The 15,693-nt window shown below is 42.1% G+C and overlaps 1 protein-coding gene and 1 pseudogene across 2 annotated transcripts in view; both read right to left on the reverse strand.

Moving 5' to 3' along the window:
- Positions 1-15,693, reverse strand: part of SPATS2 (spermatogenesis associated serine rich 2) — a 142,818-nt gene that overhangs the window by 89,011 nt on the left and 38,114 nt on the right. The window lies entirely within an intron of this gene.
- On the reverse strand, positions 719-1,255 carry LOC142451046 (ubiquitin-conjugating enzyme E2 C-like; annotated as a pseudogene).

A 15,693-nucleotide genomic window follows, 5' to 3' on the forward strand; every position in this document is an offset into this window, starting at 1 on the left:
GCACAGGGATTAAAACAGGAATCAATTAATGAGAAAATGGAAATACAATGCAACAAATATAAAAGCTGGATCTTTTAAAAACTGACAAAACTTTAGATATATTTAGAAAATGAAACTAGTTTCATTTAAAACTAGATAAAACTAGAAAAGAAAAAAAGCACACCACATATTCTACAAAAAAATTAAAGGGAGTATAAAAATATCTAGAACAACTTCAAAAGCCCTGGTAACACAGCGGTTATTCATCAGGCTGCTAACCTCAAGTCAGCACTTCAAACCTCTAGTAGCTCAAAATGACCATGAGATAATATCAAGCAAAGCAATAGGACCATCACACTACAGTGCATAAAATTGAATTCTGTCTTCAGAACCGAATGAGTCTGGAAGTGGTTCTCTTCTAGGGTCTCCAAAGACCAGCAGAGCCTTCCCAACACCTTGAGTTCAGCTTATGAGAGTCCTAGCTACTCCAAGTTGTGCCTGACACCTGACTCACAGAAGCCGCCAGGTAATAAATGGGTGTTTTTTTATTTTTTTTCAACCCCATCCAAATGTTATTGATTTAATATAATCATCACAAGGGTGCAAATGGAAACTTAATTACAAAACAGAAATGATACCACAGCTTAAGATAAGAGTTCTACACAGAAATCAAGGGGCGGGGGGTGGGGAGGGAGAACAGACATCAATGGAAGAGAAGACAACACAAGGACAGGGAGGGTCAGGGCTCTTGGCTGGAGACTTGCTTTGAGTAGGTTTCCTGCAGGTATTTCTTAAAGGCTTTTTACAAGGGTTTTTTTCCCCAGAGTTCCGCAGCATATGTGTTCAAAGGGCTGTCGATGTTGGGCTCTGGATGGAGAGGAGAATCGTCCTGATGTCATACAGGGTAGATGACTTGTCCTTCAGGATGTCTAGGCAGATGTTACCCTGAGTGTCCATGTTGGGGCAGTAGCAGGGGGTGAGGAACTTCACTGTGGGTGCATTGTAAGGGTACCCACTGGGGAACTTCAGGGAGAGCTTATACCTCAAGTCTTCATAGACTGTACCAGCTGCTCCGTGGATGGTCCCTATCCACTTGAAAAGGTTGTCTGATTCGGGGAAGGCAAGAGATTCCTTTGTCACCAGACATCATGAGGGTCATCAGCTCCTGTTGTAGCCTCTTGCCCATGGAACCCCGGGTTGGGTCCCCGCTGGGCTTGGCTCCTTTTCTGGTAGCTACGACACTGGCTGCGGCTGGGTGGTAGTTTTGGGAGGTCATTTGCTCAGTGTTGGCAGACAGGATCTCAGAAGACTGGATAGCAACTGCCAAATGGGTGTTGTTTTAAGTAGTTATGTTCGTAGTACTTTGTTATGGCAGCAAAAGAAAACACACCCTGTATCACCCTCATACTGCATACAGTCAGGCAAAGATATCAAAGAAAACTACAGATCAACATCCTTTAAAATATGGATGTAAGGCATTAACAAAATGTTACAAAATCAAATTCAATAATCTTAAAAGTATTGACACAATGGATGAATGTATGGATTATGGTAAGAGATGTAAGAGACCCAATATAAGCATTAATTTAAAAAGTATTATATGACTCACTAATATCAGTGGAATAAACAGCCAACGTCACAAGATCATCTCAGTAAACACACAAAAAGCATTTGACAAAAAAATCCCCACAGTCATTCATATAAGAACTGAATAAACTAAGAATAAGAAAGAACTTCCTCATCTTTATAAAGCATTTGAAAAAAATCTACAGCCCAGCTTCCTTATGCAGTCTGCACACCTCCCAGTGACTCTCACGGTGGGAAATAGGAAGAGGAGGGGCACCTATAGTTTTAAAAGCTTGGCTTTATTGCTGAATATTTAATTTTCACTTCAAACCATAACAGGAGTAGATTATCAAAATGGGAACATGAGCTAAAAAGGAATGACAAGTGCCAAACAGGAAAGAGTTAGTCTAAGTCCATCACTGCTAGAACAACAAAGCCAAAACATACACTCTCCTGAGGGACAGGTGAATGCCACATTGTGAGACAGCAGTGTGGCAGGCACAGTGGGTTAGTGAGAACCCTGACTGCTGCCCGGGTGTTGAATCCAACTCCACTTCCCAAATGAATGACTTCAAACAAGCTATGCAACTTGTAGGATTTAAGTACCATATATACTCGTGTGTAAGCCGAGTTTTCCAGCACATTTTTATTGCAGTTTTTGTGGTAAAATTAGGTGCCTCAGCTGATATTTGGGCTGGCTTATACTCAAGTATGTACAGTAAATTCACATTCAGCTGTAGCACTTAGAACAGTGAATGGCATTAATCGACAATCATGAAATAAAGGTGGCCTTCTATGTAGGACATAACCTTTTCAAGAAACACAGATTATACACAATTCTGAACAAACAAATGGGAACTTTGCCAAGATTACAGATTACTAGGAATTGGTCATAATCAAAGGTATTGTTGGGGTTTAGAACAGTAACTGCATTAAGTTTAGATAAAGTACAGTTAGGAAATTAGAGTGAGCTTTTCAAAGGGACCGAGGGCACAGTTTTCAAGACCTGAGTACATGAACTTTTCGCATTGACAGGTATTATAAAGCTCTGACACACTAACAAAAAAGGTCAAATGGCATGTACACAAAGGTACTTGGTTATTCTGAATTTACAATGTAAAAATCTACCCTAATCTACCTAGCAAGAGAACAAAGGAAAGAGTGGCAGAGTGGGGAGAAACAAAAATCCTCATCTTCCATAACAAAACTATCTGAAACAAAAAAGATGAAACAATAAAAAACAAAATATATCTTTATGGGACGGAATTGATAACAGCCCCTTGAAAGGTAGAACAGGAAACTTAAAGTGGGTAGTGAGTTTAAGTTAATGGAGAAACAAAAATTCTGTAACTTGAGTTTCCAATTTCAGTTGGGGGTAAAAACCACAAACATTTCTAATGTAAAAACTTCTATAAATTTTCTTTTGGAATATAAAGATGTCAACTCCCCCCTCCCCAAAAAGCGCCCATTAGAATGACACCAAATTTCTACAAATTTAAAATATAAAAAGACTTCAAAAAGTTGGTTTAAAAAATTTTTAAAGAACTAAAAAAGATAGTGGAACTTCTTCCGAAAACGTTCCACAGATATATATTGTAAGTGGGACATCAGAAGCCTTGTGATAACACACAAACTATTCTTTGCAACTATTTAAAAATCACCCAAACCCACTGCTGTGGAATCGATCCCAACATGTTAGGGGCCAAGGAAACAGTGAAAACGCCCACAGTCTCCAAGATGGCCATTCTTTCCAGAAGGTCACACTCTTCTTCCACAGAAGGGCGAGTAGTGGTACCTTTGAACTGCTACCCTTTCAGTTTGCAGTTATCTGCGTAACCACTGCAGGACTCCCTCAAATTGTTTAACATGAGTCTTCAGTGGCAGCTCTAAGTGGGGGAGTAAAGGTGGCTCAAGAGGAGCAGAGTAGAAGCCCATATCTGCTGTTACCTATTTCACTTCTGAGGGGTTAGAGCTCTTCTTCGTACCCTCCTCCTCAGCAGGAAGGTGGCCATAAAACAAACCCAGCATAAATCAGCCTCAGCTGAGTCATTCTCTGGCCAAGGTTTGAACAACGCTGAATGAGGGGGAGTGCAGAGTGGGGACTCAAAGCCCATCTGTAAGCAACTAGACATCCCTTTACGGAAGGGTAGACGAGGGGAGAGGAGCCAGTCAGGGTGCAATGCAGCAACAATGAAGCATACATCTTTCCTCTAGTTCCTAAATGCTTCCTCCCCACCCACTATCATGATCCCAATTCTACCTTACAAATATGGCTAGACCAGAGGATGTACACTTGTACAGATATGAACTGGAAACACCGAGAATCCAGGACAGATGATCCCTTCAGGACCAGTGGTGAGAATGGTGATACCAGGAGGGTGGGATAGAGAGGGCGAACCAATTTTAATGATCTATATGTAACCTCTTCCCTGGGGGATGGACAATAGAAAAGTGGGTAAAGGCAGACATCAGACAGTGTAAGATATGATAAAATAATAATTTATAAATTAGCAAGGGTTCATGAGGGAGCAGGGAGCAGGGAGGGAGGGAGAAAAAAACGAGGAGCTTATACCAGGGGCTTATGTAGCGAGCAAATGTTTTGAGAATGATGAGGGTAATGAATGTACAAATGTGCTTTATACAATTGATGTATGTATGGATTGTGATAAGAGTTGTATGAACTTCCAATGAAATGATTTTTAAAAAGAAAAGAAATACTTTAGGGGGCAAACAAAATGGGGTGAAGGGAGATGTCAGACAGGGCAAGATATGACAAAATAATAATTTATAAATTGTGGGCTCATGAGGGAGGAGGGAGCGGGGAGGGAGGAGGAAAAAAGAGGACCTGATGCAAAGGGCTTAAGTGGAGAGCAAATGCTTTGAAAATGATGTATGTATGGAATGTGATAAGAGTTGAATGAGTTCCTAATGTTTTTTTTTAAAGAAATACTTTGGCGGGGCGCACATATGCTAGTTCATAAAATTTATTTTCTAATAATCCTAGTCTGCTGAGTAATAGCTGTCTGGGGTCCTAAGAGCTGGCAATCATCTAAGAGACAACGGTTGGTCTCTACTTGGCCTGGTGATACCGGAAGGGGGTTACACATTGGGCTGCTAACTGCAAGATCAGCAGCCGCTTCAAAGGGGACACATGGAGCTTTCTATTCCCGAAGAGTTGCTGTCTCAGAAACCTACAGGGACTGACTGTTCTACCCTGTTCGACAGGGTCACTATAAGTTGATATCAACTCTATGACAGTGAGTTTCATCCTGAGCACAAAAGAAAGGAGACCTAGAGCTCTGGACCTAGTCCTGATGGTGTCCAGGGCCTGCAACCAATCATCTATGAGACTCAACGGTCAACAATTACTTTAAAAGTAAGGTAAGAGGGTAAGGGGCAGGGAAACTAGATGACTGGATAGAAAGCATCCAGAAGGAAGACAGTAAGCGTATTCACACATAGTGAAGAATATAACTAATGTCACAGAGCAATTTGTGTAGAAATTATGGAATCTAAGCCTAATCTGTTGGGCACACTTTCACCAAAAACACATAAGGTATTTTAAAGCACAAAATACTAATAGCAGGGTTTTATCATCCTCCGTTACCCCTCACCCACTTTTCTGTTATTCGTTCCCCTGGAAGGGGGTTACAGGTTGATCCTTATGATCAATTCCCCCTTTCTCCCCCCACCCTTCCCTACTCCTCTTGTTATCTCTACTCTTTGTTGTTGACCCTGAGGGGTGTATCTATCCTGGATTCTCTGTGTTGCTGGCTCTTACCTGTAGCAGTATGCATGCTCTGGTCTACTCCGATTTGTAAGGTAGAACTGAGGTCATGATATTGGGGGAAAAGAAGCACTAAAGAACTAGAGGAAAGTTGTGTGTCTCATTGGTGCTATACTGCTCCCTGACTGGCTCATCTCTTCCCTGTGGCCCCTCTGTGAGGGGATGTCCAATTGTCTACAGATGAGCACTGGGTCTCCAGACACCTTTTTATAAAATTGAAATACAATTAAAATTAGACAATAGGACTTAATAAAAATTTTTGAAAAGGCAAGAGGAAACATAAAATTTAAAACAATGTTTACCTTGTAAAGGAAACCATGAAAGTTACTGTCAACCTTCAATATTAAACTTCCTGGGTTAGAAGAGGGTTCATGGATGTTGTATATTTTACTCTATGATGAGCAAAAGATGCCAGACACTAAAGAGTACATGCCATGGGATTTTATTTACATACAATTCATAAGCCAAAATTAATCTAGCACAATAAAAATGGGAATAGTGGCTGGAGAAGGTTGGTAATGCCTGGGTCAAAGCACAAGGCAGGCTCCCAGGATCCAAGTAATGTTCTTGTATCCTGATCCCCGTCAGTTACAAAGGTATGCTCTCTTTTTAAAAATTCATCCAAGGTTTCTATTTTATATATGTATGTATGTTAGATGCTACTAGGTTCATTTCGACTCAAAGTGGCTCCATGTGACAGAGTAGATCTGCCCTAAAGGAGCCCTGGTGACACAATGGTTAAACATTCAGTCACAAACCAAAAGATTAGCAGTTCGAGCCTACCAGTAGCTCTGAAAAATGATGTGGTAGTCCATAGTACAGTATTGGAAACTGTATGGAGCTATACTCACGTTCCTATAGGTTCAATCATGAGGTTGCCTCCCATGCACTCACTGATTTGGAACTGCCTGAGTTGTTTGCACCACCCGGCTTCAAAGAAATGGAATTTGGAATTTTTCCACAAACCTTCAAAATCCCTTGCATACTACACCCCCCCCCCCAAAAAAAGAAAGAAGTGGTGAGCATGTCAATGCTCATACCTGCTAGCGTTTTAAAGCCTTTTTTTTTAACCTCTAATACTAGTCTCTAGCATTACTGGTTTTGAAAAGCAGCTTTTCCCACTCAAGATCAAGCCAATCTTGATACTTTATCAGGAAAAAAAATAAAATCAAGTCATACCAAAACTGTTTTTACATTTAGCATTCCTTTATATCTTTCCAAACCACCATGCCAAAAATATATTGCTCTAACAAGTAATTATTTTGTCCCAAAATGAACAGAGCAACTTAGAATGGAAATAATTTGCTGTTCATATCATTCATAAATCCATACTACCAAAACTCTTCAAATGAATGCACAATGCAAGCAACATGTCATGTACTTAGTAGTCTCAAGGTCATCTGACCGACAATAAGGACACTGATCAGAACAACAAAAAATGCTGGTAAGGTTGGTGGGAGATTAGAACTCCTATTTACTGTAAATTGGTACACTATGGAAAACAGTATGGAACGTCCCCCAAAGAGCTGGAAACACTGTATGATCCAAAATCCCCAGGTATACATCCTAGAGGAAAAAAGAGCTGTGACACCAACACACTTGCACGCTTCCCTCCAGCATGGTCCACGAAAGCCAAAGGATGGAAAGCATAGAAGTGGATGACTGGATGACACGTTGTTGTACATACCACCAATGGAATGATACACAACAAAAAAGGCTAAGGATAAACCCACAAACCAACTCACAACGTCGATGAATCTGGAGAACATTATGCTCATCACAAAGGGGGCAAGTACTGCAGCATGCCACTATTATTAGAAGTCAAAAATAGGTTAACACGGAGAAATAAACAATCTTTGATGGTTACTAGGGATGGCATGAGGATCACAAACTAGAAAGAGAAAGGCAGTACATAATATGAGGGAAAGGAGTTTGGCACAAAATGATCAAGATAAAGGAAGACGCCGAGAGGAGTACAAGAATAAAGGACAGCTATGGTGAAGGAATTCTCAGAGTACCATGGACTTCCAGAAGAGCACACAAATCTGTCTTGGAAGAAGTACAGCCAGAACGCTCCTCAGAGGCAAGGAAGGTGAGACTTCCTCTTACATACTTTGAACATGTCAGGAGAGACAAGTCCCTGGAGAAAGACATCATGTTTGGTAAAGCCGAGGAACAACGAAAATGAGGAAGACCCTCAACAAGATGGATTGACACAGTGGCTGCAACAGTAGGCTCAAACATAAGAACAATTGTGGGGAGGGCACACAACAAGGCGGTGTTTCGTTGTCGTACATTAGGGTTGCTATGAGTTGGAACTGACCTAACGGCACCAAACAACATGGTAAATACTTTAACATATACAACCCTGAAACAACAGCAGTAGCAATGATTTGTTACTCATATGTACATAGGGATGTATGCTAAATAGGTGTGGAAAGGCCCTATATGAGACTACACACGTGTGTATATGTATGTGTATGATTATAGATGTTCCTACCTAAAAAAGGGACTTAAAAAAAAGTTCATGGGAAATGAAATTGAAAGTTAATGGATATTTTCCCCACAAACTTTTGGAAGCCCCCTAATATTTACTTGTATGGGATATATAGATGCTCAAATAAAGCACTTAGTGGGTACAGTTATGGAAACCCCTTATACGGAACCCCAACACCTGACAGGACTGAGCTACTGGGTTCGAGGGCAGACGCCTAGATCAACTGGCACAAATAGTTAAGCGCTAAACTACTAGCCACAAGAATAGTGGCTTAAACCCAACCAAAGGTCCCTCAGCAGACAGGCCTGGTAAACTGCTCCCAGAAGACCACAGCCTGGAAAGCCCTTGGAGCACAGTTCTACTCAGACACTCATGCTATTCCAGGAGTAGGGACCAACAACTTTTCAAAACTTTCCTTAAGAGAAGCCTTACATGTGTTAGGAAAGCTAACTAAACTCAAGCAGTGGGAAATGTGGATGACTAACATACATGCTCTTGCAAAGGCATGACTTCTGAGTTGGAAGGGGGAAACAAACCAGTGGCTCTTGAGTTGATTCTGACTCATGGTAACCCCATGTGTGCCAGAATAAAACTGTGCTTCCGAGGGTCTTCAGTGGTAGATTTCTCAGAGGCAGATCCCCAAGCTTTTCTGCCATGGTGCCTCTGGGTGGGCTCAATGGATCAAACTTTCCGCGTAGGTGCAGAGAACATTAGCTGTCTGCACCACCGGGGGCATCTATGGATTGAAATTAATTCCTAAATGGGAAAAACCAAATAGTTTAATAGACAATTTCTTCCCCTTTTGTTTGGGGGGGGGGCAGGGAGAGGGGGATCGAGGATGTGTGTGGAATGAAAGCACCATTAGGGCTACTCTCATAAACACGGAAGAAGGGAGAGAGAAAAGGGTGGCAACTCCAAAGCACCCAGCATTTGTTTCTGCCGAGGAAAAGAGATATTTGGTTACAAGAAAGTCTCCCGCTCCCTTAGTTCTTGACAAGAGACCACACCTGAACATTAAAAGAAGAGAGGTCACAGCCCATACACATACAATGAAAGAATAAGCCTGGCCACTATACTCTAGCTCCCAAACTGTGGAGGAATGTTATGTTTGGGGCACTTGTGTTTTCAAATGTGTCTGCAAATTCTCTGCTGTCTCCTACCAAGTAAAAGTCATAAAACCTCACTGCCATCGAGTTGATTTCAGCTCACAGTGAATCTTTTGAGAGGGCTCCAAGACTTAAGACTACCTCTGCCCTCCAACTTCATAAGCGAGCCCGGCGAGGAAGCTTCTACATGATTCCAGCCCCAGCTATCCTAGACAAAAAAATCCCCAAGAGAGACTGTCTAGCTGTGTCTAGTCAAACAGCAGAGCCACATAATGTAATGATTAGTGTTAATGTAGAATGGCCTATTAAAGCATTAGATAATCAAAACAGATTTTGGATACAGAGTGTGTGGCTTCTAACAAAAAAACAAAAAATCCCAAAACGAAAATACTTGACTTTGGCACTGGGTAGCAGGAAGAAGGAAGCCTGAAGGGTCTTGAGGTAACTTGTTAGCAGAAGTCTCAAGGATGATACTATTGAAGACCTATAAACTCATCAGTGGGGTGAATCTGCAGCTTCCAGGCATCCAGCCTACTGCCTGTTTTTCGAAAATAATGGTTTATTAGAACAGAGCCAACCCATTTGTTTAAATAGTGTTTACAACTGATTTCAAACCACAATAACAGAATTAACTGTATCATATCATGTGGTCCCAATTGGGCCCCTTATAGAAAGTTCAATGACACTTGACTTACAGCGAGGTTAATGGAAACTGAGGGGCAGGAGACCCTTATTAGTTAATGGGGCCAAGTTCTGGAAAACTGTCACCGGCAGCAATGTGGAAACGTGGAGCCAGACAGACCTTGCTAGGTTGAAAAGTAAAATTGTTTGTTATTCCCAGCCTCTCACCCAGCAAACCCTTCTCAAATTAAGAAACACCTTCTGAGTAAAAATGAAATCCAAGGCACTGTCAGCAAAGTCTAGATGTCAGACAGTGTAAGATGTGACAAAATAATAATTTATAAATTATCAAGGGTTTATGAGGGAGGAGGAAGCAGGGAGGGAGGGGGTAAATGAGGAGCTGATACTAAGGACTCAAGTAGAAAGCAAATGTTTTGAGAATGATGATGGCAACAAATGTACAAATGTGCTTGACACAATGGATGTACGCACAGATTGTGATCAGAGTTGAGTAAGCCCCCAATTAAATGATTTTTTAAATAAGAGTTAAAGGCAACAGAAGCAAATATTTCCATATACACAATCCTGCAATAACCGTGATCTCCAAGTAGACTCATGAGTAGACATGTAGCTGAATAGGTATGGAAGGAAGAGTGGGAGTATACCAAATCTGTGTAGGTTTGACAGAAACTATTTGTGCATGGATATTTACCTTTGCCGAAAATAAATCTATGAGTGTGGTGGAGCACATGGGACAAAATTATGAAAACTACTTAAACATAACCAAACATCTTAAGTGAATAAGTCACTGGGCTTAGGGATCAGGACCATAGTCTCAAGGGACACGAAAGGTCAACTGGCATAGCACAGTCCACAAAGACAAGGTTCTACATCCTGCTTGGATGAGCAGTCAGTGGGGGTTTTAAAAGCTCATGAGTGACCATCTAAGGTTTAACAAGTGGTCTCTCTCCCTGTCTCGAGGAAAGAAGAGTGAACACTAAGATGCACTGAAACAATTAGTACAGTGGACTAACGGGTCACATGGGCATCAGCCTTCTGACTTTGAAACTAGAAAAACTAGATGGCACCCAGCTACCACTACCAACTGCTGTGAAAAGGAGTGCTACTAGGTCCTAGATAGATACTTGTAGAATCCCTGAGACTATGGCTTTTGATCACCTATCAGGTCTGGACATGATCCCACTGACTACTCACTCTCATGGCTCAATTTTCAGCCTTACAGACAGGCAGGTCTGTAAGACAGACAATAACACTAGTAAGGCAGGTGTTCTTAGAGTCATCAACCATTTGATATCAAAAGCATTTATCCAAGGACAAAGTTCAGAAAGGTTAGGAGAGGAGGAGTCTTGCAGGAGGAAAACACAAAGTAGCAGCAGGATCAATAAGCAACATTTCGGGAATGGCCATCAATGGCATGAGACCAAACAGGTATGAATCGGATAGAAAACTGATCTGACTCTGTAAACCTTTGCCAAATTCACAATAAAAAGTTTAAAAAGATAATGGATGTTTTTCCTATAGGCTTTTTAAACTCCCCTCTATGATAGTTTCTAGTCTCTTTAAATCTGGCTTCAGATAAAATTAACATTTTGTATTTGAAAAATAATGTTCTACATCTTTCATAAGCAAAAAGTGGCAAAGGGAAGGTATTGTTTATATCTCCACAGGGAAAGAGACACCAAACTTGAACCTGGTGCTCTAAGATGTGAATGCAACATACTGGAATGAAGCAGGGAACCAAGGGGTCTGTGGGGCCGTTGGCCCCAATCCCAACTATATGGACAGCCTGCCCTCCCACAGAAGAATTCAGAGGACAGCACTGAAGCTACAGCTCAGGGAGAGGGACATGTCTGATCAGAGCACATAGGACAGGAGCAAATGAGCGGGGAGGAAGAGAGAGTGGAGCACATTCTGGCCCACCAAGCCTTGAGGATGATATTCCCTCTCAGAACAGCCAATGCACAGAGAGGATCATATGGCTGGCCCACTACAAGACACAACATCCCTCACTGACCCATAGCCCTACAGGGAACAACACTGGAGACACAGTGCAGGAATTGCGCCCGATCTGATCCCACTACACCAAGGTGAAACACTAAGGGTGTGCAACAGGACAGCAAGGGGAACAGAGCAACAAAGTCCCCAGGGAATACCAAAAATAGGCTGTGGGGCCAGGTTGGTTGACTCCTAAAAGTCAACAAACAGACCTTGAACTATTTACAGGCTTTTCTATTTTATTATTATTAAGGTTAGTTTTTTTTAATCACTTAAATGTGAGCTTACACAATTCTGATCATAATCTATGCATAGTGTCAAGCACATTTGTACATTTGTTGTGTCAAGCGCATTTGCACATTTGTTGCCGTCATCATTCTCAAAACATTTGCTTTCTACTTGAACCCTTGGTATCAGCTGATTTTTTCCTTCCCTCCTCCCTCATGAACCCTAGATAATTTATCAATTATTTTATCTTATCTTACAATGTCTGACGTCTGCCTTCACCCACTTTACTGTTGTCCGTCCCCCAGGGAGGAGGTTATATGTAGTATATGTAGTATCGGTAATCGGTTCCCTTTTTCATCCCACCTTCCCTCCACCCTCCTGGTATCACCACTCTCATCACTGGTCCTGAAGGGATCATCTGTCCTGGAATCCCTATGTTTCCAGTTCCTGTCTGTGCCAGTGTACATGCTCTGGTGTAGCCAGATTTATAAGGTAGAACTGGGATCATTAAGTGGGGTGGGAGGAAGCATTTAAGAACTAGAGAAACTACAGCCCGCAGGCCACATGGGAACTGCTAAGGACATTTATCCCACCCACCAGGTGTTTTTGCCTTGTTGTGTTTTTTCCTTCAAAATAAGATATGTGCAATGTGCATAGTAATTTGTTCATAGCTTTTTTTAAACTATAGTTCGACCCTCCAATGGAGGTCATTGAACTGGCCCCGTTTAAATAGTTTAAGGACCCCTGGCCTAGATGCTGTATCTTTTGATAGCCGTGCTCCATCAGCTTTCTTCACCACATTTGCTTATGCACCCACTTTGTCTTCAGTGATTGTGTCAGAAAGGTGAGCACCATGGAACGCCAGTTTAATAAGAATAAAGCGTTCTTGCATTGAGGGAATACTTGAGTGGAGGCCCAATGTCCATCTGCTACCTTAATACTAAACCTATAAATATATGCATAGATCTACTTCCCCATCATCACAAATAAGTATATTTACATATGTACATACCTTTATTTAGACCGCTATAAATGCCCTTTGCCTCCTAGTTCTTTTCTCTATTTCCTTTTACTTTCCTCTTGTCCCACCATCATGCTCAGCTTTCATTTGGGTTTCAGTTAATTCCTCTCAATTACATTGCCCTTGATCAAGCCCTACCAGGCCTCCCACACCCTCCTGACCACCGATTTGGATCACTTGTTCTCTTATCCCTGGATTTGTTAACACCACTTCCTTTCCCTCCACCTCCACCTCTCCCATGTCCCCCAGAACTGTCGGTCCCATTGTTTTCTCCTCCAGATTGTTCATCCAGCCTATCTTATTTAGACAGACCTGCAGAGTTAATATGCACAAAAACAAGACAGAGCAAAACAAAGCAACAAAAGAAAACAAAATACCACCACCAACAAGCCAATGACAAAAAACAAAACAATACAACAAGAAAGAAAAGTTTGTAGTTAGTTCAAGGACTGTTTTTTTGCCTTTAGGAGTGTTTTCCGGTAGAGTCTGATGGGTCGACAAACCCTGGCCCCAAAGTCTAGTTTTGGTATTCCCTGGGGACTTCGTTGTTCTGTTCCCCTTGCTATTCTGTTCCACACCCTTAGTGTTTTGCCTCGGTGTGGTGGGATCAGATTGGGTGCAATTTCTGCACTGTATCGCCAGTGTTGTTCCCTGTAGGGCTATGGGTCAGTGAGGGATATTGTGTCTCATAGAGGGGCCAGCCCTATGGTCCCCTCTGTGCATTGGCTTCTCTGAGCGTGAATATTGTCCTCAAGGCTTGGTGGGCCAGAATGTGCTCCACTCTCTCTTCGTCCCCATTCATTTGCTCCCATGTGCTCTTATCAGACATGTCCCTCTCCCTGAGCTGTAGCTTCAGTGTTGTCCTCTGAAGTAAAGTTTTCAGGGGGAGGGGCGGCTGTTCATGTAGTTGGAATTGGGGCAGACCCCTCAGACCTTTTTTCGTTCCCTGCTTCATGCCAGGATGTTGCATTCACATCTTGGAGCATCGGGTTGCAATCTGGTCCCTCTTTCCCTTTGGAGATATAAACAATACCTTCCCCTTGGGTGGGTTAATGCCCTGTTCCCCCACTACCCATTTCTTCCCCCGCCCTCATTTTTCATTGGCTACTGTGTGTGTGTGTGTGTGTGTGTGTGTGTGTGTGTCCCGGCTTTTCCTTCTTTTGTCATTGGTTTGTTGTTGTTTTCCTTCATTGTTTTGTTTTGTCCTGTCCCTTTTTGTGTGCATATTATTATCTCTGCAAGTCTATCTAGATAGGATGGAAGGGATCAACAATCTGGAGGAGAAAGAGGCAGGACCAACATTTGGGAGAGTGGGGGACATATGGGAGGGGGGGAGATATGGGAGTGGGGAAGGTGGGGAAAAGAAAGTGGGTGTTAACTACCCCAGGGACAAGAGAACAACAAGTGATCCAAAATTGATGGCAAGGAGGGCGTGGGAGGCCTGGTGGGGCTTGATCAAGGCCAATGTAACCAAGAGGAATTACTGAAACCCAAGTGAAGGCTGAACATGATAGTGGGGCAGGAGGAAAGTAAAAGGAAATAGAGGAAGGTATTAGGGGGCAAAGGACATTTATAGGGGTTAAATACATATACATATGTAAATACATTTATTTAAGACGATGGGGAAATACATTTAGGTATACATATTTATAGGTTTAGTATTAAGGTAGCAGATGAACATTGGGCCTCTACTCAAGTACTCCCTCAATGCAAGAACACTTTGTTCTATTAACCTGGCATTCCATGATGCTTACCTTCCCAACATGATTGCTGAAAATAAAGTGGGTGAATAAGCAAATGTGGTGAAGAAAGCTGATGGTGCCCTGGCTATCAAAAGATACAGCATCTGGGTTCTTAAAGGCTTGAAGAAAAAAAAAAAGCTTGAAAATAAACCAGCGGCCTTCTAGCTGAGAAGCAACAAAACCCACATAGAAGAAACACACTAGCCTGTGTGATCATGAGGTGTCAATGGGATCAGGTATCAGGCATCCAAGAACAAAAAATCGTATCATTGTGAATGAGGGGGAGTGCGGAGTGGGGACCCAAAGTCCATCTGTAAGCAACTGGGGATCCCCTTACGGAAGGGTCATGGGGAGATGAGCCAGTCAGGGTGCAGTATAGCACCGATGAAACATACAACTTTCCTCTAGTTCTTTCATGCTTCCTCCCCACCACTATGATGATCCCAATTCTACCTTACAAATCTGGCTAGACCAGAGGATGTACACTGGTACAATCAGAGCTGGAAACACAGGGAATTCAGGGCAAATAAACCCCTCAGGACCAATAATGAGAATAGCCATACCAGGAGGGTGGAGAAGGGGGAAACCGATCACAAGGGGGATGGACAACAGAAAAGTAGGTGAAGGGAGGCATGAGACAATGTAAGATATGACAAAATAATAAGAAGTTATAAATTATCAAGGGTTCATGATGGACGCAGGGGGGGTGGGAGGGAGGAAAAACAAACGAGGAGCTGATACCAAGGGCTCAAATAGAAAGCAAATGTTTTGAGAATGATGATGGCAACAAATGCACAAAAGTGCTTGACACAATGGATGGATGGATGGATGGTGATCAGAGTTGTACGAGCCCCAATAAAACTATTTTTTTAAAAAAAGAAAACCACGGAAAAAGAAAAACGTGGACTTTGATGTTCACAGATTATAAACAGTCAAATAAATACATTAATAAATTAATGAATACATTAATAAACAGTTAAATAAACACATAATACTTCTATCAAGAAAGTACTATAGCTGAAGAAAGAGCTATTTGGCACCAGGAAAATGGCAGAAGCAATTCGTCAACAGAAGCAGCATGGAGGTTGAGGTGAAGATAACTCACCTGTGACAGAGGGACTTTTTTCCCC

This window comes from Tenrec ecaudatus, chromosome 6 (assembly GCF_050624435.1).
Source record: "Tenrec ecaudatus isolate mTenEca1 chromosome 6, mTenEca1.hap1, whole genome shotgun sequence".
Taxonomy (NCBI): Eukaryota; Metazoa; Chordata; class Mammalia; order Afrosoricida; family Tenrecidae; genus Tenrec; species Tenrec ecaudatus.